Here is a 23,916-nt window from a genome sequence, read left to right as displayed (position 1 = left end):
ATTACAGCCTCCGCCTTCCTCACTCATTGTCATACTATTAAGCACTGTTGTGTTTATAACACACAGCAACCTTGGCTAAGTACCAGGCACCTCTCTCTCTCTCTCTCTTTCTCTCTCTCTCTCTCTCTCTCAAGGATTCTGAGGTCCCAAGATTAAACACCAACAGATAAAAAGCATTTTTGAAAACCACAAGGCACACAGAGAACAATTCCCAGAGCCTTTCCTGTTTTTAACAACTCCCCACTGTCATTCCTCCTTTCCTTCCTTCCTTCATTCATTCAACTGTACTCCATAGCATCAAACACAACAGCACTTCCAACTTCTCCAAATTTAATGATTGTCCCACTAAAATAGGAACTACCCATTATTGGTATACTATTTGTTCTTATTATCTAGAATGAAACCTATTTCCCTTTTATTATCTAATTTCTACTTGCCCTTTAAATTTTAATTTAAACATCGTCTCTGTCTCCATCATACTCATGAGCACGGGCAATTCATGTTCTAGCACATGAACATGCATGTAGATACATGCAAATACACATACATACACATGGGGCTAAAGATATGGTGCCCCTCCTTCCTGTGCCTTTAGTCTGTGAACCCCCAGAGTGGAATAGCTGAATGTGGGGACACAAAGGTGCATTATGCTGCTTCGTGAGTTAATGCCTGAGCAAATGAGTAATGTGAAATGAGTGAATTCAACAGGAATTATTAGAACAACGAGACACAGGATCTCAGACATGTATCAGGTCTTATTTTTTAATTCAGCTTGAGGAAGTATGTGTATGCACTGTTTTAAATTCAATCTGCAATTACTCATCCGTTCTCATCGCAACACCCAGCAGAATGTCACCTATAAACTCGTGGCAGGATAAAATTGATCGAGACTAAGAAGTTCCTTCCTGTGCCCTTTAGCAAGTGCATGCAAAATAGTGACCTAGCAACCACAGAAATAAATGCTGGGAGTGATGTTTACCATGTTGCAGCAAACTTGGAATGTTTCAAGTAGCAAAGAAATAAGGAGGTTCAATGAGATTGGATCCCCTCAAAGGCCATAATCGGCCAAACTTCTGTGAGCTTTTTGTTTGGGACTAATTCCTAAATTCCCAAGTTATGTGAAGCTCTTTTCTTTGCAAATGGTCCCCACTGAGGTCATAAACTCACAGAGCCAGAGTATGGAATTCGAGGACATGGAGAAGCTGACATGAACCAGGCCTCTGACCCAGGCTGCTCATGACTGCTTCCTGCCTCTTTTTTTTTTCTTTTTTTTTTTTCTTTATAGAAATACCCGCCCAGTCAGTAAAAACTAAGTTCAGGTTTGTTTTTGTTTTTCTTGTTTGGTGGGTTTTTTTTTTCCTTGCAAAGAGGTAAACGCTAAAAGTTTTGCTCAGTAGAGAAATTGGGTTTGAGACTGAAACTTAAGAGACTGATTTAGAAATCAGATACTGTCTGAGTAGAAACAGCTTGGCCATTCTATTCACACATTGGCTTGCCCTGGGACAGCCATCCATCCTTATCTGGGATAAGGTGTTCACAACCTTTGGACCAACAATCATCTTCCAAGTCACTTAACAGCAGTTGGATAACCTTTATGACTGTGCACGTTGCTGGGTATTCACGATGGTTCCTATCAAACTGAGATGAATCTGTTCCATAATGTCGGTTTTTATTACATTAGTCCTGGAAGATGAAATCAAAGGACTACTTTCAACAAAAATGTCCTGTGTCGACAGTTCAATACTCTTTCTGCAGGCCCTGGTGATTGCCCTTATTGTACGCTGGATAAAGGCTAACGTGCAGCTACCTGCTAGCTTGACAAGGCCCTTCTTGTGCCAGCAGGTTGCTCGGCTTTTTTTTTTTCTTCACAGCAGCTCTCTAATTCCACCAAGCCCACTGGATTAACAAAAACCTGAAAGTAAAATAGCTCAAAATGATATCCCTACATGAGCTACTATTATAAATTGTAACCTACAATTATATGGGTTCAATCTAAATGCCCCCACAGCATTATTTCATTAATTCAAGCCTGTTCAGAAGTGGTAAATATTTTCTCTTTTGGAGATTTCTATTATTATTCTTTTTTTTCAGCAAAGACTGGTGAACCAGGGAAAGGCCACCCCAATGATCGTAGTGTGGTGCCAACTGCACAGAGTCAAGATGACAGGAAAAGAGGGACTGGCACAGGGATGGCAATGAGAGGAGACAAAGTCAATTTGGAGAAAAAAAGAGAGAACGATCAAAGCGAGAAAGACCCATGGTGATGAAGGAGAAGCTCTCGGGTGGTACATTGAGATGTCTATTGCCTGTGTCTGGCTTCAGGTACCCCTAAAGCACAGCTGAACATGTGGACATCCATCATACACAAGGGCCAGCGATACACTGCTGATATCAAGCCCAATGTTTAAGATGTCTTTGGCTCACCACACAGGCCCTTTAAAGAGACGTCTTCCCGAGATAGCATCCTTGCACCAATACAGATGCACAGTGTGTTGTTAATTGAGTTTGTGAGAAAGAAGGAAAGAAAGGAAGAAAGAAAGAAAGAAAGAAAGAAAGAAAGAAAGAAAGAAAGAAAGAAATAGACCTCACATTCTTAGTCCAAAATCTTCCTTCTGAAAATAACTGTTCAAATTGACAAAGAGGACTCAAAGAGGACTGTAAGTTCAGGAAGGGTGAAGGGAATATGTTTGTGCAGGGAGACAATGGGCAGAGCACGGGCAGAGAGAGCAGCATGAGAATGAAGGGGAGAAGGGAACTAGAAAAGAGAGAGGCCTCCATTCCAGGAGCAGCTCTACCACTGCTTCCCTGTGACCTGGGGTAAATCATACAACTCCTATAACCCACCATCTCCTAGGAAGGAAGTAAAAACAGCACCCATTCAGTAGAGTTCCTGAGGACACGTAAGACTGGCATGGATGATACCTTAGATGAAAGCTGCAGTAATACTTTTATTTATTTATCGCCAGTCCTGGGGCTAGAATTCAGGGCCTGAGCACTGTCCTTGAGTTTTTTCAAGGCTAGCACTCTACCACTTGAACTACAGCACCACTTGTGGCTTTTTCTATGTATGTGGTAGAATAGATCCCAGGGCTTCATACTTGTTAGGCAAGCACTCTACCACTAGGCTACACTCCTGGATTTACAGTATCATTTTTAAATGGTATATTTTTTGCTATGACTATGGCTCAAGCGGTAAAGCTCATGGTCCTGAGTCCAAACCACAGTACTGCAAAGAAAAATAAAAGGTTTGATAATGCAGTGTATATGTGCCCACACATGTGCATGCCATGGCTCAGGGCCTGGGCCCTCTGCCTTAGTTTTTTTTTTTTTTTTTCTCTCAAGGTTAGTGCTTTACCAATTGAGCCACTACTTCTGGCTTATTGGTGATTAATTGGAGATAAGAGTCTCATGGACTTTTCTGCTCAGACAATCCTCTGATTTCAGCCTCCTGAGTAGATAAGGATAGGATTACAGCTGTAAGCCATTGGCATCTGGTAAATAATAATAATAATAATAGGCATATAAGTAAAACAAGACCTATGACTCTGAGTTTAAGGAAGTGCCTACAACCATTACAGTTTTAATTCTCATCAGAAAATACAGGATCACATTGGGCTGGGAAGAGTGCGGGTGTCACAGGTAGCAGAATGAAAGCATATCCAGGGGAAGCAAAGTGTTCCCCTGAGGTCATCTGTGCTATGTGGGACTCAGGAAATGTCAGAGGCTGGGTATAGGTAGGATTCCATTCGCACTCGAATGAGTGGACCTGGAAAGGTCATGGTCAAGTCATGTCCCCAAGAGAAAGGAACCTGCCAGTTCTTTGGGAACCACATGGCCTAAGATCACCAACACTGCCCTATAGCGGGGTTGTGTGCATTTGGGAAAATTACATAACCTAACAACACCCAACAGATCCCAAAGTGCCAGATCTTTCTTCCAAAGCACCAGGAGACAGGACACCTTCCCGAGACAGACACACAGCTCTCAGACACCACAAACCTTAATCCCCTTTCCTTCTCCTTGGGGGCTCCCCACTGCCCCACTTGGATGGCAGAGCACTTCCTTGTCACTAGGGCAGTGTGCCTGTCTGGGGCAGAGGGCCACGAACCCATCCTGCAACAGGGAGGACTTGGCAAACACAGCCAGCTTGGCTCTCTCACCCTTCCGGCTGCCAATGAGGAAAAGCAGCTGCATCCCCAAATAATCTCACTCTACAAACAACGCAGTGCCCCAATGGGTCACAATGAGGTCTGGTTCAAATGTTGGCACACTCACACACTGTATTAATTAAAATAACGTGCATGATAAATAATATTGGGATCCAAGGCACAGAACTCCTCTAAAACCACAGTTGGTAATTATGTGAGCGGCTGCTAAAGCATACTTAAAATTCCAGTGTTGCTTACATGACAAAATTAGTCTCAGCGAGATGACCTTGAAAGGTCATTTTGTGTGAGCATCCTCATGCTTACAAACTGAACAATGTCCAAACGACCCTGTGAGCGTTTCCATCCACACACTCAAGCTCTGAGAGAAGAAATTCTTAAAGGACCTCAATTATGTAATTCTACAATAATTATTTGTGTTCCAGCAAGGATATATCTCTTTGTGTAGCCCTGTGGGCAAAGAGCTGGGGAAATGGGAGATTATGGTTCATGTCTTCAAGAAGTAGGACCAGGTTATTATTGGTTAATACCTCAGATGGGAAGCCCTTCTATATGGCTCACCTTAATAAATCTCCCGGGATGCTATTAAAACAAACAAACAAAAAAACATTACCAGATGGGCTCTGGTGACTTATTCCTGTTATCATAGCTACCTAGAAGACTAAAAACTGGCTGGCTTGAACCAAAAAGTTTGAAAGACCTATAGCTGAGCATACCTGTCATTCTAAGCTATCTTGGAGGCTGAGATAGGGAAGATTGTGGTTCTAGGCCAGCCTAGGACAGAAAAGCCCGTAAGACTCCATCTAACAGAAGGAAGCTGGACACAGTAGCATATATCTGTCATCTCAGCAACTATGAGGAGTCTAAAATAAGTGGATCAAAGTCCAGGTACATACCTGGGTGAGAAACATGACTTTATCTCAAAAATAAGCAGCTCCAAGAAGGGCTAGAAGCATGGCTCAGTGGTAGAGCACCTGCCTAAAAATCAGCAGGCCTTAACTAACTTCAAACCTTAGTACAGCCCAAAATGGTTTTTTCAGTTCTCATTTGCCTTGTCCTTGGGTGGGGCCCTCAGGGATTCCAGGGCCTTTATTAGGCACAAAGAGCTGAGAATAGGACGGACAGCGGGTGAGTGTCCTTAGTACAGGACTTCCACTGGACACTGAGATCCTATGTACAAACCCCCACCAAATCCAGCAGTGTGAAGCAGTTATGACCTATCCACTTTAGCCCTTTTAAATGGCTACCAAATTTGACATTTATTGGCCGAGTTAGTATTGAAACCCAACTGGGAAAGGAAGCAATCCCATTATCTCGCTTCCAAAATCATTTTCCACTGTGGCTCAGTCAACATATCTGCAGCTCGTTAAGTGTATTTAATTTCATTCCCTCAACATTAGCCCACGTATCACACCAGTGACCACAACTTTGGTGTCCTAGCTCCAAAATTCTATTAGCGTTCAGAAAGCCTCTTGGTTTCCTCATAATGTTCCATCAGTGCAGAGAAATTAATTAAATTAAAATTATTTTTATTGTGATTTAATTAGCTTGATTTAATTACTTTGTTCACTGAGTGAGCATTCTGTTGTTACGGCCAGACCCTCGCTCTCATTCGTGGCATGAATGTTTCTGTAGAATTTCACATTTTCTCCATTCAGCCATTGGAATGGGATGGTAAACTTTGCCAGGAACTCGTGATTTATCACAATCAGCATCATCACAAATTATAGAACGCATCCAGCAATATGATAACTTCTAAATGAAGTGTCTGAAAGCAGGTCACACCACCAGCCTCGCCTGTTAATCTGCTATATTTCATAGTCAGCCTGACACCCTGTCCAATTTGCTGCACCTGCCTTTACTGTACACTGCTTCTCAAAAAGCCTCAAGAGGGGGCCTGAGTCTACTTAGGCTGTCATACTTACAGATGCCCTCACTGCAGAATTGGCTCTGCACTCCTTAGGGCCCTTAACGTTGGCACTTTTCCTTTCTTTACTTCTGAGCTGGGCTCTTGTTCCCAAAGTTCATGACCTGCAATTCAGCATTTCCACCAACTACAAACATAGGCCACAAACCACAGTGCAATCTTAGAGTCAGCAGAGAACCCACATATTTTTACAATCCCATTCAGTTACTGTAGGAATCTTACACAAGTTTACCCTACTGACTACTTGACGACAATAGAGAGGGTGCAAGAGTGGATGACACGTGGCCCCTAGCTTTCCTCCTACGACTCTGACTCTCTTTCAGTGTGTGGATTCAAGCAAAGCCACAGCAGTCTGTTATGAAACACACCAGTCTTTTAAAAATAAAATCCTCTCAAACTTGCCAGCATTCAGTATGCATTGTCTTGATGAATGTGCTTAAAGCCATACCACTTGGTTTCTTATATTCTTGCAGCTGTATTTCAATCTATTCGTCTTGCTTCAGATCCTGTGCACAGTATGGTATGATTTAACATCCTTTTTTTGGGGGGGGGGGCTTTTCTGAACTATCATAATAACAAAACACTACTTTTTCATGCCTGTTTTTGGCAGCTGCTGTAACCATACAGTCTTGGTGGCTTCAAACAATAAAAATAGATGCACTTACAGTTCTGGAGATCAGAAGTTCAACACTGACATCACTCCACCAGCGTTAAAGTGTCATGGAGTCAGGAAAGGTGACTCGCACCTGTAATCTTCCTTATCTCAAGCAACAAACTAGTGGATATATCTGTCATCCCAACTGCCAACTCAGGATAAAAAAAGTAGAGTGATCTTACTCCCAAGGCCAGCCTGAGCAAAAAGCAAGACCCTATCTTAAACAAAAATTGTGTAAAGCAAAAGGAGTTAGAGGTAAAGAGGGTAGAGTGCTTACATAGTAAGTACAGTAGTCTGAGTTCAAAACCACCTATCTATATACATACATACATACATACATACATACATACATAAGTATGTATGTACATAGCACCGTTGTCACTCCAGAAGCTCTGGACTAGAGAGTGAAGAGGAGAAGCAATTTTTTGCCTCTTCTGCCTTTTGTTGGGCCTCCCTCCTATGTCTCCTTTGGCTCTTCTGTGTGTCATCCATCTTCCCATTCCTTACAAAGTGTTTAGGAATGTAACCTTAATGTAAGTTGAGGGGTATCTCTTTTTAATGAGCTTTGCCATGGACAATAATTTTGTACCTATTTTGTCACATCTATGAAATCATTTTATGTAATTTATATCATAATATTCAAAGTCAGAATTGAATGTTTTCATAAAGAATGAAGCACAAGGATTTTAGTAGTCTGAATGGTGTTTCATCCTTGAAAACTAGATAGGTTATCTTATTTGGGAAAAGAGTCTTTCAAGATGTGAGTAAGTGAAGAACCTTGAAAAGAGGCGAGTGCCCTTTGGGTGGGCACCGGATGCTCTCAGAAGACCTTATTTAGTGGGGATGTGGTTCATTGGTAGAGTCCTTGTCTAATATGTGCAAGAACAGGAGAAGAAGCATCCTTTTAAGGAAGATGAACAGGATAATGATCTCAAGGACTTTTCTGCTCAGGTTGGCTTCAAACCATAATCTTCAGATCTCAGCCTCCTGAGTAGAATTTCAGGCAGGAACTACCAGTTTCTAACACAATCTACTTTTAATGCTATACAAACACTGTTCATACACACCTCCTTTCCTCCCCTTTTATACTGTTATTGTCATAGATCATATCTTTATATATTATTTGTCAAAATACCGAGAATCATGTCTTTTATGAATTTACCTATTAAATCATACAGGAAAAAATGAAATTGTACACCAAACCAAATCATAATGGTACTGGATTTTCTATTTATCTAGATAATCGTCTTATTCCATGGTCTTTATTTTTCTTGCCCCTTTAATGTACTATTTACTCTTTTCTTTTTTAATTTAGTTTATTTTATTGTTGGGGTAATGTACAGAGAGAGGGGTTACAGTTATATTCATCAGGTAGTGAGTACATTATTTCTTGAACATTGTTAACCCTTCCATGTTTTTCTCCCACTTTCCCTCTCCTCACCCCCTCCCACTCATTTTGTTTTTCCCTTACCTTCCCATATTCAAATCCACAAATAAACATATATACAACATACCAGGTACCAAAGTCAGATACAGTAACATCAGATAAACCTTAAAGGGAAAAGAAGAAAGAAGTAAGTTCACATAGTACATTAAAAACAACAGTAACAAAGATAAACCTCTGGTTTCCATATCCTGGAGTTCATTTAGCTTCATCCTATATGGACATAGCTTTTCAGCTATTATGATCTTCTGTTAGGAGAATCCTAAATGTATACTAATTGTTACATTATGAAGGAAATCATGGAGCCTATGTTTCTTTGGGTCTGGTTTACTTCACTTAATACCATTTTTTCCATTTCCTTACAAATGGGGCAATGTCATTCTGTGCTATATAAGAATATATTTATTCTATAAGAAATGTCAAAGGTTGTTTTTCAGGTTGACATGAAAAGATAGTACACATGCACTGTTGGTGGGAGTGCAAGCAGAACAGACACTCTGTGCTGATGGCAGCATAGAATTCCATGGTGTATATATACCATATCTTCACAATCCATTCATCTACTGAGTGGCATCTGGGTTAGTTCCATATCTTAGCTATGGCGAATAATGCTGTGATGAACATAGTTGTTCTGGTTGGTTTAGTATGGCATTTCTGGATACTTGGGTAGATGCCCAGAAGTGGGATTGCTGGGTCATAGGGGAGCTCAATGTTTAGTCTTTTGAGGAAATGCCATATTATTTTCCAGAGTGCTTGATCAAGTATATACTCACACCAACAGTGCGCATATACTATCTTTTCATATTAACCTGAAGAACAACCTTTGAAATTTCTTACAGAATAGGCCTACTAAGACTGAATTCCTCATTTCTCCTTCATTTTTGGAGGATAGTTTTTCCACTGACTTTTGGCCTCTATAGTTTCTGAGGAGCAATCACTTGTTAATCTCCTGTTGCGTTCAGAATTCTTGTCTTTGGGTTTCAAATATACGTCTCTGTGTGTATATCTTTAAGTTTATACTCTCTGGAGTTTATTGTTCTTCTGTGATGTGTATAGTTGTTATTTATCGAGATATTTTTCTTCTCCTTTTCTGACTTCTATAATGCACATGTTAATAGACTTCTAGCCAACAGGTCTTTCATTTTGATACTCATCTTCCTTTTTCTTAATCTTTCTTTCTTTCTTCCTTCATTTCTTTCTTCCTTCCTTCCTCTCTTTCTTTGTTCTGGTTCTGAGGCTTGAACTCTGAGCCTTATGCTCATTCTCAGCATTTTTGCTCATGGCTAGTATTCTACCATTTGAGCCACAGAGCTAATCAAGGTTTTTTTCTGGTTAATTAAAAATAGAGTCTTTGGGGCTTTTTCTGCCAGGGGTGATTTTGAACCATAATCCTCTAGATCCCCCTTGAACAGCTAGGATTAAGGCATGAGCACTGGTGCCCAGCTTTCTGTACTTACTGTATATGTTCTTCTCTTAACAGCAAGCTGCCTTGTGTCTTATGGCATCCAGGTTGTAATCTTCTTTGACCAGTAAATTGCTTATTCTTTAACTTCTTCAGGACTTGTGTTCCAGTATAATGAATTCTTTTTAAACATTATAATTGAGTTCAAGGAGAATGAAGGAAGGGGAGGAATAAGGGATGGAGATGGATATACACATTTCCTAAGGCTGTCATAATAAATTATCACAAATTTGATGGCTCCAAACAACAAAAATGGATTCCCTCATAATTCCACAGGCTATCAATTCAATATCAAGAGATCAACAGGCCAACCAAATCATAGCTCCTGGGGTGGGTGACCTGGACACATACACACACACACACACACACACACACACACACACACACACACACACACACACACACACACACCAGCTGACCCTGACATGCAATCAAGATTGAGAGCCAACTCCTACTTTTAAGCCATTGCAAATAAAATGCTTCCAATAACATGCGTATAAAGAACAACAGGAATAGGAAACAAGAATAAAACAACTTATCCTGTTGCTAGTGGCTCATGCCTATAATCCTAGCTACTCAAGAGGCTGGTATCTGAGAATTACAGTTCAAAGCTATCCTAGTCAGGAAAAGGCCATGAGACTCTTACCTCCAATTAACCAGCACAAGAGCCAGAAGTAGAGATGTGGCTCAAGTGCAAGCCTTGAGCAAGAGACTTCAATGACAGTGCCCATATTAAGAGCGGTTAATGGGTAAAGGGGTAAATGTAATCAAAGTACATTGTGTACATGTGAAAAAAATAATGCCATGATGACATTAAGTGAGGGAAGCCAAGCTCAGAGAGGAATAATGGCACATATTTTCTCATATGTAGAAGTTAGATCTTAAACATAACTGGACATGCTAAACCATACAGGACTCTAAGCATTCACACACAGACTAAAGGAGGACACCCTTAGGGAAGGAGCCTACACATGTAACTAATTCCTCTGAACATGTAAAATAATGCATGGCTCACACCTATAATCCTAGTTACTCAGGAGGCCAAGATTTGAGGATTGAGGCTCAAACCAGCCTGGGCAGGAAAGTCCTTGAGAATCTTATCTCCAATTAACCATCAGAAAACCAGAAGTGGCACTGTGACTCAAAGTGTTAGAGCACTAGCTTTTAGCTGAAATTCCTAGGGACAGCACCAGGCCCAGAGCTCAAGCTCCATGACTCGCAAAAAAAAAAAAAAAAAAAAAAAAAGCATTTGACATTTAAAATACTACTATACTACTTATCTACTTATTGAAACAAAGTCCAGAAAATGGAAAGGGTTTTTTGTTGTTATTGTTGTTTGTGATGGTAGTAATACTGTTTGTTTTGGCTTCAAGGTTTTGTTTTTGTTTTTGTTTTTTTGCCAGTCCTGGGCTTGAGCTCAGGGCCTGAGCACTGTCCTTGGACTTTCTCAAGGCTAGAGCTCTACCACTTGAGCCTCAGCACCATTTCCGGCTTTTGTCTATGTATGTGGTACCAAGGAATTGAACCTGGGTCTTCGTGCATGCTAGGCAAGCACTTTAACCACTAGGCCAAACTCCCGGCCCGGCTTCAAGGTTTTTTGATGGGAGCAAGAAAGGGTTGCAGAAGGAAAGGGAAAGGGCTGACAAATGCTGTAATGCTATTCAGTATAGACTATGAAGAAAATGACCTTTGTAACTTGTGGGCAGTGATGAGAGGGAAAAAAACTGGGGGAAAGCAAACAAAGGGATGACATTATCCAATAATAGAAATGTACTCATTACCTGACTTATGAAATGGAAACTTCTCTGTACAACACTTTAATAATAACACTAAAATTGTAGTTTTTTAGAACACATCATGATTAAACTATTGTGTTAGATGAATACACTAATAATAAAAAGAAACAGATCTGAAAAGGAAATAAGATGAAGACAGAAAGAAAACGTAAAATAAGGGAAATTGGTCTCAATGGCCTAGAAACTTGGGTACCCTGTGCCTTGGTGCTGGTGGAAAGAGATGAATCAAAGCCGTGACAGCCACTATTCAAGGTCAATAAAGAAGGACCACTTGGGAGGGAAGTGAGAAAAGTCCTCCTCAGAGGCCAGGAAGAGAATGAGGTGGTGCGACAATTGGTGGGGGCAACTGAGAGGAGTCCCTCACAACAGAACTACCCAGGAGGGTTGAGGAGGACTGGGAAGTCCCAGAGATTCAAAAAGATCTATTTTGAAAAGCAGTGAATTTCTAAAACAAAGCTGCCTGCCAACCAGCTTCTCCCAGCTGAATAAATCCCTAAGTGAGGAAAATAAAACTGTTTAATACATTAGAACTTAAACTTTCCCCTTCTGAACTAAGAACAGAAGCCAACAACACCACTGACAACACTCAAAGTCTCCAAACGGAAGAAATTCAAATCTTCTGGAGAACAAATTGAACAAGAGGGGAAAATGATGAAAAAGGAGAAAAAGGAGGAAGAAAATTAAGCAGATTTAGTTTACCCTCCCCCCCCCAAAAAAAATTGTGCCAGTCCTGGAGCTTGAACTGAGGACCTGGTCACTGTTCTTGAGCTTTTTTATGCACAAAGCTAACACTCTACCACTAAAGCCACATCTCCAATTCTGGTTTATTGGTAGGTTACTGGAGATAAAAGTCTCATGGGGAGCTGGGAGTTTGGCTAGTGGTAGAGTGCTTGCCTAGCATGTTCAAAGACCCAGGTTGGATTCCTCGGTACCAGAAAAAAGCCAGAAGTGGTGCTGATGCTCAAGTGGTGGAGCTTTAACCTTGAGAAAGTCCAAGGACAGTGCTCAGGCTCTGAGCTCAAGCCCAGGACTGACAAAAAACAAAGTCTCATTGGCTTTCCTGCCTGCCTGGGTTCAAACCACAATCCTCAGATCTCAGCCTCTTGAATAGCTAGGATTACAGGTATGAGCCACTAGCACTTGGCAAAAAGAAAATATTTCGAAAACTTAGGGCAAATGTGTTTTAGAGTACTGTGTTACACAGAAATAGACACATGGTAGTGGTATCGAAAGCAAGCTAAAATGTCTTATAGAAACAGGGCGAATACTTGTTATCCTAGCAATTCACAAGGCGACAATTTGAATATCACAGTTCAACACCATCCCAGGCAGAAAAGTGTATGTTACTCTTATTTCCAATTAACGAATCAAAAAGAAAAACCTCAAACAAATAAAAAAAAAAAAAAAAAAAAAAACAGAAGTGGAGCTATGGATCAGGTGGTAGAATACCAGCCTTAAAACTAAGAGAGAATACTTAGGCCCTGGTTTTAAGACCCAATATTAGATCACAGGTAAATCAGCACATACATGTACACACACACACACACACACACACACACACACACACACACAACCAGGAGCAGTGAATGTAAGCATTTTGAATGTAGTAATCTCAATTCACCTCCCTCTCAATTCACCTCCCAGAATGCCTGCAGCAAGATATCATTGACCAGACAGGAAACTGCCAGTGTCACCTCTATGAAAATCTGACCCTCTCTAGAGGAAAGTCCTGAAGCAACTCACCTAGGGATGCCCCACAGCACCCTGCTGGGAAACAGGCAGCCCCCAGGCAGCTCAGCAGGCACCGGAAACTCAGGACTACGACTTAGCAGAAGACACCTTTGATGTGACAGAGACCAAACACACAGAAGGAGAGTGATTAGGAAGAAACAGACAACATGTACAAAAAAAAAAAATGAAAATCATTACTGTTCTTATTTATTTTTGTGCTGGTTCTGGGGCGTGAACTCAGGACCTAGGCATTGTCCCAGAACTTCTTTTGTTTAGGGCTGGTGTGTGTGTGTGTGTGTGTGTGTGTGTGTGTGTGTGTGTGTGTGTGACTGGAAATAAGAATTTCATGGATTTTCCTGTCTGGGCTGGCTTAGAACCTCAATCCTCAGATCTCAGCCTCCTAACTAGCTAGGGTTACAGATATGAGCCACTGATAACCATCCTTCCTTATTATCCTTGGAGACATAGATGCAGACAATATTAGAAAATGAGAGCAGGAGACAATTAGAAAAGAACTCAATGAACAGCTCTAGAAAATTATATATATATATAATATATATATACACATATATGATAGTCTAGGCACTGGTGGCTCATGTCTATAATCCAAGCTACTTAAGAGGCTAAGGTAGGAAGAATCATGTTTCCAGGCTAGCCAGGACAAAAAAAAAAGTTCCAGAGACCCTCTCTCAACAGAAAAAAAAATTAATGAGAATAAAAAAAAAATAGTTGTGTGTAGCTGCAATCCTAGCTACATGGAAAATGTAAATAGGAACAATTCACATTCTTGTGCAAGTTCACTACACTAGTGAGAAAAAGGAAATTCTATAGAAACAGAAAGAGAAAAACTGCAGAGAAAGATGATATACAAAGCATGGCAATGCAAGGACTAGAAGACAATGGTACAATGGCTCCCAAGTTGTGAAAAAATATTTCTGTACCTGCTTCACCTACCCCAGACAAACTATTATCTGGAGGGTTTATATAGAACTTTCAAACATAATATTGCAACAAATTAACCTCCCATACACTCAAAAAATTATTGGAAAGTATGTTTTACTGAACACAAAGAAGATAGAACCCAGAAGGCTTCAGCAAGGTTTATTCCCAGAGTGTTAGGGAAGGGTAGCTCTGCATGAAGACAGCCAGGCCAGATTAAAGTTTCTCAAGGGCACAGGGGACAGACAGAATGTCTAAAATAGAATCTATATCTCAGCTTGACACCAGTGGCTCCTGCCTGTAATCTCAGCTGTAACTGGAGGCTGAAGTGAGCCCAGGCAGAAAACATCACAAGATCCCTTCTCAAATTATAGCTGGCCTGGTGGTGGGAATAACCTGTCTTCTAGCTATAAGGTAGGCTGAGGTTGAGCAGGAAGATCCAAGTTCCAGATCAGTCCTGCCATCCCAGCGACCATAGGAAGCCTAAAATAGGCAGATCACAGGAAGCAAGACTATATTTTTTAACTAGCCAGTGAAAAATGGAGAGAAGCATAGCTCTCTAGTAGAGTTCCTCCTTAGTAAGCATGAGACCATAAGTACTGTCAAAATAAAATAAAAACACATTATCTCAAGAGGAGATTCAGAACACCAGTGGCATCAAATCAGAGATTCAATAAATGCATGGCAACCAAATAAACAAGCAAAGCAAATGTCAGACAGTGCAGCCCTACCCAGTAGAAACATAATGCAAGTGCCAGGTATAATTTCAAATGTTTTGCAATCTGCTTTAAAAGTTGGACTTGAATTCATTTTAATAATAATCATATCCAACTCAATCTATCCGAAGTATTGTTTCAACAAAAAATCAATATAAAATTAATATGAAGCTTTATGTTCTTTTTTCAAACGAAATCTCTGAGATCCTAGTGCATATCTTGAATTTACTGATTTTTTTACACTAAAATTTCTCAGAAATTTGAGTTCAGAGTTAGAAGTGTGGCTCAAGTGATAGAGCACTTGCCTCACGAGTATGAGGCCCTGAGTTCAAATCCCATTATTGACAAAAAAGAAAGAGAAAAGGGGAAAAAATACTTGATTTCAGCTATATTTAGTTTTCATTAAATTTGCAAATGAAATCATAGTTTACACATCAAGCATAGTTAAAAATTTTCCAGGGCTGTCAAGTTTTTAAATCAGCTGTATAAGTTACATAATCTTAATAATTAAGTCTATAGTTGCATTAGAGATATTTCAGATGCATATTTCAAATACAAGAGCCACATGTAGCTAATGACTACAATCCCCAGATTCAGCAAAGTAAAAATTAACGGAAACTTAAATCATAGGTAGTAAAAGAGTTACCTGAAACATAATCTTAGTTACAAAGAAGCTCAGCCTTGAGTAACTACTCTCAATATTGACCTAACCAGAAGTGTAACATAAATGGCACTGAAACATGAGGAAATAGGAAATGTTCATTGTCAAGATAGGAAGTGACTAGAAAGTTAAATGCCCATATCCTATGATACAAAAGCCTATAGATTTTTAAACACAGTCATTTTATCCCCATTCAACAGAAACATAAAATTAAATATATGAAACTATCAACACAGCTCCAAGTGTTTGCCATTGTATAAAGACAAATAGCAAGGAGGGAAATGGGACTTTTGCTTTTCTTAAGGTCACCGTACTGACTCGATCTTTAAATACAGACATGTATGAATTGTGTTTCTCAGATAGTGGCTAGAAGGTCTGCCCAAATGTGTGAAGAATTTCCCATATGATATTGTCACATTAAAATGTGACCCACTCTCTTCATGCTACAAAAAAGACAAGGAGGCCCTGATGGGAGCAACCCTAAGTCTGATGGACAAATGAAGTAAGAGGGGGGTCAGCGGTGACAGTCTTGTCTTCTAGGCCAAATCCCAAGCTCCACTCTCAAGTGTCCGCATGCTGTACCTACACAGGAAGGACGTGAAAGAGGTTAGAAAAAATGGCGTCCTGGAGGGCTCTAGAGGCAAAGAAACAGGCACCAGAGCTGAATGCTACAGAGACTAGAGAGTAACTGAGCTCTGCACTCCTCCTCCACGCTTCAAACCCACACCTCCCCAGCCAAACTTGCCCCTGGGTCCAGGTGGCTCTGAACCCCCCTCCCCAAACCAGGGCAAAGTTTCTTTCTTCATTAAGTTTTCTAACTACTCCTGTCCTTGCAGCTCTGATCTCTTGCTTTTTAAATCTAGTAGAGACCATGTCTTCAAGTTTGAGGCCACGTTCATTTGTGTCCAGGTACATCTTCTTTTTGCAAATCAATTTTTCTCACGTATTGTTACAGCAACACATATCTGATACAAGTAAGGCACCAACCATGTTCTCTTTCTTACAATTCCATTCAACACCTTTCTAAAGAATTGTACCTCTGCTAGAAGAGGTAATGCTAGCATGAGACTGAAACAAGAGAATCTTGAGTTCATGACCAGCCTGGGCTGCAAAGTAAGACAGACATATCTTTTGTAAAATAACCTTTTTTCTTTTTTGTCAGTCCTGGGGCTTGAACTCTGGGCTTGGATGCTGTCCCTAAGCTCTGCAGCTCAAGACTAGCCTCTACCACTTGAGCCATAGCGCCACTTCCATTTTCTGGTTGTTAATTGGAGATGAACCTTGTGGACTTTTGTGCCTGGGCTGGCTTTGAACTGGAATCATCAGATCTCAACCTCCTGAGTAACTAGGATTACAGGTGTGAGCCACCAGCATTCAGCTATAAATAAGTTTTTAAAAAGACACCTCACTCCTTCCTTGCAATAGTTGTTGCATGGTTGAATGCGACATGTCTCCCACAAGATCATATATTAGGGGCTGGATCACCAGGTCATGGGCCCTGGCCATTGGTTCTTCAGAGCCCAGACATAATCAGCAGACTAATCCTTGATGGCTTTGTAATATGACAGCATTATTGGGATGTGGTAAAAGTAGGAGGCAAGGCCTTGTTGGAGGAAGTGTCACTGGAGCCATTTCCTTGGGGGTGGTATCTTGTCCCAGCTCTTTCCTGTTTCCTCTGCTTCCTCACTGCCATGAAGTGAACTCGTCTGCCCAGCATGCCATCCCTGCTACAGTAGACAACAACCTCTGCAACCATGTACTAAGTAAATCTTTCTTCCTTTTCAGCTGTCTATGTGTTGCTGGTTTTGGGTGTGTTAGGTACTGGGGAAAAACCCAGAGCACTGTGTAAGTGAGGCAAGGGCCTTACCACTAAGCTAGTGACCTCTTCAGCCCTGGTCAGGTATTTTATCACAGCAACAAAAATTCTAAGACAATAATATTCCACCATAAACTACTACATTTTTGATCCATTCCCCAAATGATGAGTACATTGTGATGTTGCCTTCAACACCCTAAGACACAAGATCATCCTACAAGGAAAATCTTCACCCATATGCTTTCATATGGACCTGTGTGACAGCTTCTCTGGCATCTATTAGAATGCTGTGGCTTGATCACTACAAACTTAACTACACCAGTCTTATGGGTAGTTCCCTGGTCTGGCTCGACCCAATTCCTTCTTCCAGCTGTGTAGGAGAAGTCATCACGGCTTAACTGGGAAATCACTGTGACCAAAACAGGTCTAGAAGCACAATTGAAGAAGTTTCTCACCATTCCCAAAAGCTAGAGAAGGCAAAATCACAGAAGCCATTGCTTGAGGGAACATCAGGCTGGCCATGGTACTGAAACATAGAGACATTTCTTCCCCATCTCCACTCTGCTTCTGACTCCTGCTGTAGTATTAGGAGAAAACTTATATACACAGTTGTTTTCCCTCATGCCTCCAAGGTCTTCTACCTTGGGAGAAGAGCCAAAGACAGAAAGAGAAATTAGGGATTAAGCCTCATTGAACTCATAGGTCCTTAACGGGCGAACAGGTGAACACATGCGCATAATTAATGGAAAGAAGCATGGCTCTGAGGCTGACAGCTACAGCTGCCAACCAGGGAATTGATGAAACCTTGGGCCAGGTGCAGCTGAGTGAATCTCTCTGTCTTTTCCAGCCTGCACAGGAGTATTTCATCATCCTGGTTCTGTTTGGTTCCCAGAAGTGTAGAACTATTGTTTATTGCTCTCCTGCCCTCCACATGAGGGTTCCTACACAGAGACCCTTCTGGGTGCTTTTCAGCAGCTGCCCCCACTCCCTTTGCACCCTCTACATTCCTACCTTAAGTCTTCCAAATCACACACCTCACACTGTTTCTCAGCGAACCTCAGCTGTACAGAGCAGAGCAGAAGGAATATAAATGAGACTCAGAGACACCATTACAGCACCGGAGAAAGAGCATAATACCTTCCCAGAACCCTCTGTGTCTCCCTGCGTCCCACCATCTGGGGTCTACCTCTGAATGGACAAACCCTCACTTGGCCACATCTGGTTGAAGAGAAAGGAACAAGGAGTTTGAAGACGCAGTCTAACAGGCAGCACTTGGCATGCACAATAGAAGCAGCTGCTGTTTATAGTTCGTTTTAAGGGTGGCCTCCAGCCGGACTTCTCACTTCCCCTCCCTGTGGGGCATTGTTTTATACACAGCATCTGGAATCTCACAATCTTTTGGCTTAAAATAATGATAGCAACAACAATAATCCACTCACCCCTTGAATCCAAGAGACTGTATGTAACAAACTCTTCCTGGAAACACTTCCTCAGTCTGCCTATTTCCCTCTATAGAGGCAGATGCACAATGTTCCCAACTCCTCACCTTCTCTACCCATAAAATGGGAATGTAGAGACTGGAAGATGAATTATTCAATTAAAAAAATATTCCTGAAAGCATTTTTTTCTAAATAATAGCCTTCGACGTTTGAAAAGCCTCCAACTTCTTAACTAGGGGAGGCAAGAGGAGCAGACAACAGTATGAATTCGGGTTGTCAGTTCAAGAACTGACAGCAAACTGACACAAGAGGCAAGTAGCAAGGCTCATCCTGTTTGGCATTGTTAACTGTGCGTTTTTTCTGACCCCAGGGTTTCTCTTCCCTGGCCTCGTACCCATAGAAACAAGCGTGGAGTTGGCAGGCAGCACGAAGGCCCTGCATGGATCATCTGACTCCACAGTGCCCTTCCAATACCCATCCTTGATTTCAGACGCCTGAGCTGGCTCTGCTGGGCAAGGTGGCGCCTAATTACCTTCCTTCTGGTTTTTTTTTTCCTCCTTCTCTCTTCTCTTGTCCTCTCCCCTCCCCACTCCCGCAGAGGACAGTCTTTCCAAGAAATAACACACACACACACACACACACACACACACACACACACACACACACACACACACACACACACCTGGCATGGTGAGATAGGGAAGCTCACCATGGATACCGGGCTACCATTCCCACTTCGGCAGCAGCTCCTGGGAATAAGTAACTATCTCTAGAATGCTGTAAACTCCAGATGTGCACTGACTAGTGCCTTGAGACCTGGCTTCCCTGTCTCATTATGCCTATTTTTTCCCACAAGTTTCATATATGCATATCAAGCTTTCAGAAAGGGGGAAAAATTGGAAATGGTAATCTTCTTTTTAATATTCTACCACATGCCAGCCCTGAGCAGCTGTGCACACACAACACGTTGCACTGGACATGAAATATAGCCCAGGACCATTTTTTAAGCATTCATTCCCAGGGCTTACAAAACACATTTACTTGGAGGGAGGTCACACAGTCTTCCTTCTGCATAAAAGGTGGCTTTGAAATAGGTACAGCCATCTGGAAACAGCCTCCTCTGCTATTGATATGTAAAGTGCACGTATTATACCATCTTGCTTGGGACCGTGCAGCAGGAGGCTGAGGCACACACAGGCCCATAATTGTTTAAATATACAGCTTTTGGTTCTCCAGAGTGCTTACCTTGCTCTGAAAAACCATTTGCCAATAACAGAGGTGATTCTGGACAGGCTGGAGGCAATGTGCTCACAGGGGAATTTGTCTACAGGCAGGAGGACATTCACAGAGCCCAGATTTTGGGGAAAAATGGTTTGAATACTCTCCATCACTGCTCTAGCCTTGCTAATAAGAAGGAATATGTCAAATGCACGAGTAGGAGTCAACAGCAAACACAACATGCAAATAACGACCCCTGCTCTTTTGCTCATTAGAGCCCATCTTTGCCTCCCTTCCCCACAAGACTTAGATGCCATTCTAATAACTGTTCTTGTCCTGCATTTAAAGAACAAGGTCAATGGATCCTCTATTGCTAATTGATCTCCCTGTACTCAGGGAGATGGCTGGGAGTTTATTAACATTTGTTCTTGAAATGGACAGCCTCCCCCTCAAGAGCCATTTTCTTGTGCAGAGCTTATCCAAATAAATATCTTGACCTCTGGGGCTATTTGGCTTCTTTTATATTTGACTTTCCTGGGCTTGTTCTTTCATCTGTTTTCTCCTTAAAATAAATACATATTGTTTGTCATTGGTGGCTTATGTCTGTAACCCGAGGTATTCAGAAGGACAAACCTGAGGATCATGGATCGAATCTAGCTCAGGCAGAAAACTCAGTGAGACCCATGTCTAATGAACCTCCAAAAAGCCAGAAGTGAGCTGTCTCTCTGTCTGGTAGAGCACTAGCCTTGAGCAAAAGCAGCTCAGCACTAGCACCCACACCCAGAGTTCAAACCCCAGAACCCACCCCCACACTCACCCCCACCACGCATACAATAAAATTATAGATATGTACGTATGATTTGTATAACTCAGGCTGAGTAAGTTCTGGAGATCTAGTGTGGTACTATAGTTAATAATTGTATAATGTATACATGATCATTGTTGAGAGTAGATCTTAACTATCGTCACCATATACACCTATACATAAAATGATAAGTAGATGAGATGATAAACATGCTGATCAGCTTGATTTGGGTCATCACTTTACAATATATACACATATTAAAATTGCCATTGGAATTAGAGCCAAGCAAGAAAAAAAATTGCCATTGGAATTGGTATAGTGCAAGAGAAGTGGTGACACTGTCCAAAAAAAATGTACTCTTTACCTGATTTATAAAACTATAGTCCCTCTGCATATCACCTTTATAATAACAATGAAAATTAAAACTAAAACAATAAAATATATCATTTGGGATATGGGAAGAAGCTCAGTGGTAAAACACTGAGTTTGAACCATAGCAGTATATATACACATGAAAATTGTATCCTATTAATCTACACATATTTAATTGTAAAAAGAATGAAGTTGATTTTTTTTCATCACTGGGAATGAAACTCAGGCAAGCAATCTACCACTGAGTCACACCCTCAGCTACACACACAAAATGCTATTCCAAAATCCAAAATATGTCTCAAAAAGAACACCAACCTCTGATAACTCAAAGGGTTAAGCTATTAAATGCACAAAGAGCAGAGCTCCTGTTACACACACACACACACACACACACACACACACACACCTATTGGAAGGAGGAGACTACTGTAGGTCAGCCTGTCCTTTACATTGTAAAGTGCTTGGAAAGGCTAATAAACTCAGCAGCCTATGGCAAATGTAATTTATTTTATATGCCTAGTCATCATGTGCAATATTTTTGGAAGGGGAAAGAAAATATAATTCAAAGGAAATGATAAACAGTAACAATAATATCTAGAGATGCTACCACCCCAAATTTAGAAGACCATGTGCTTTTCTCCCCCCCACAGGGTGCCTTTTCCATTTTATTGGTATGCCTACATTTGAAGGTACCTTCCCAATAACTTGGGGAGACTATAGTTTTACCTTTCCTATAGTCAGGGGCATAAATAAGAAGCTTCCAGGTATGGGCGCACACATGTCGATCTACACAGATGTCTTCTAGCTCCACTCCCTGGAAAATGAGCTCTGAGCCAGCTCTGGGCTGGGAACGATTACTAAGTGGACAGTTTACAATTGATTTCCTGAGCCCAGGTGGTGCACAGCTTTTCCTGGGCACCATGAGAGGCTGGCGAACTCCGCTCCCAGTTCTGCTCCCAAATCACACTTGCTACATTTTATGTGTATGAGGTCATTGGACTGCAGATGAGGTAACTGTGCAGCCTGCCTGTGAGCTAGAAAAAGGTTACCATAGGACCATTCATGTAAACACAGTGAAGTTTCCACAGGACTCAGACAGCTGGGTTCAGCTGCTGGCTTTTGGCATGGGGAGTCTCAGGAGCCTGTCCAAGCTCTTAAACTAGCCAAATCACTGCCCAAGTTCATGTCACACCAACCTGATGCCAACCAACCTCAGCTGGAAGCAACTCACAGGACATCTGACTGGTGCCCTGGAAAGTTTGCACAGAGGCTAGATGAATAACAATCACCATCCCTTAAGAAAAGACCTTTCTATTAGGAGCTGGTGACTCATTGCCTATAATCCTACCAACTCAAGAGACTGAGGATGGTAGTTCAAAGCCATCCCAGGCAGGGAAGTTGACAAGACTCTCATCTCCAATTAACCACAAGAAAACTAGAAGTGGAGCAGTGGCTCAAGATGGTAGAATACTAGTCTTGAGCAAAATATCTCAGAGAGAGTGCCTGGGTCCTGATTTCAAGCCCCATTACTGACAAAAAAAAAAGTGACTGGGAAACAAGCACTTTTAACAGTTAATAAAAGAATAGATTTATTAGACTTTCCAAACTACAGAATGACAGATGCTGTCCTAAAGTTGGATCTGTCCTGAACAGGTGTTCCAGGGTTCCAAAATCCCAGAAGATTTCTCCCAAGGTCAAATCAATTTAAGTACATTCTGCATCTATCTCATGCAATTCTCTTTTATTCCTTTTAACTCCTAATTACTGAGCACTGTAGGAAACATGGAGAACAGAATGGTGATTTCCATGCTGGTGGAGCTCATGCACTAGCAAACAATGAAAGTGAGGATGTGTTGTCAAAAATGTGAGCAAAGAACCTGGGAATGCCACTCTGAGAACCTCAGTAGGTGAAACCAGAAGGTGAGCAGAACTGTGCTGGAAACTATGGGACATATCATATGTCTTGAACAACCCTGTGAGATGAATTCACCACCACTCTCTTTTTACAAGCGCTCACAGAGCTTATGAGAAGTAACATGCCCAAGGAGAGGCTAGAACAAAGAGGATTTGAACCCAGACGGACAACCCAAGAACGTAGGACTCTGTAGTTACTCTGTAGTCACTCAGTAATTACTCTAGACACAAAGTGAAACCAGAAGTGTGGGGCCTTCACCCTACCAGCAGCATAGGTGGCTGGCAGTCTGATGGGATAGGAAGACCGGGCAGATGACAGAGTGAAGAGACCAAGAAGAGAAAGAAGAGCTTGTATACAGATAAGCCCAAGTCTATGTGTGTGTATAAAGATAGATGGAGAGAAACTTTGTATCATGCACCAAAGAATTTGAACTTTTTCAATGGGCCACAGAAAGCCGTATGCTCTTTAGCTTGGATGTGACCCTCAGAATTTGTGTTTGGAAATTGTATCCTTAATGAGACAGCATTAGGAGTTAAGTGGGTAGGTTGTCTAGCCTATGATCTCTCCACCCTGAAGAGGACAGTAGCTGGAAAACAGCTTGTAATCATAGCTACTCAGATATTTGAGATTTGAGGATTGCCATTTGAAGCTAGCTTGGGCAGAAAAGTCCATGAGATTCTTATCCCTAGTAAACTACCCCACTAACCCTGCCAACAAAAAGAAGTAAAGCTCTGGCTTTACAGATGGTAGAGAGCTAGCCTTGAGCATAAAAGCTCAGGGATCATGCCCACTGCCTGAGTTCAAATCCCAGGACTGGCACAAAGAAAGAAAAACAGTAAGAGTGATGCTATAAT

Source organism: Megascapheus bottae, chromosome 9 (assembly GCF_031878675.1).
Source record: "Megascapheus bottae isolate mThoBot1 chromosome 9, mThoBot2.hap1, whole genome shotgun sequence".
NCBI lineage: Eukaryota > Metazoa > Chordata > Mammalia > Rodentia > Geomyidae > Megascapheus > Megascapheus bottae.
This window is presented reverse-complemented; position numbering follows the sequence as displayed.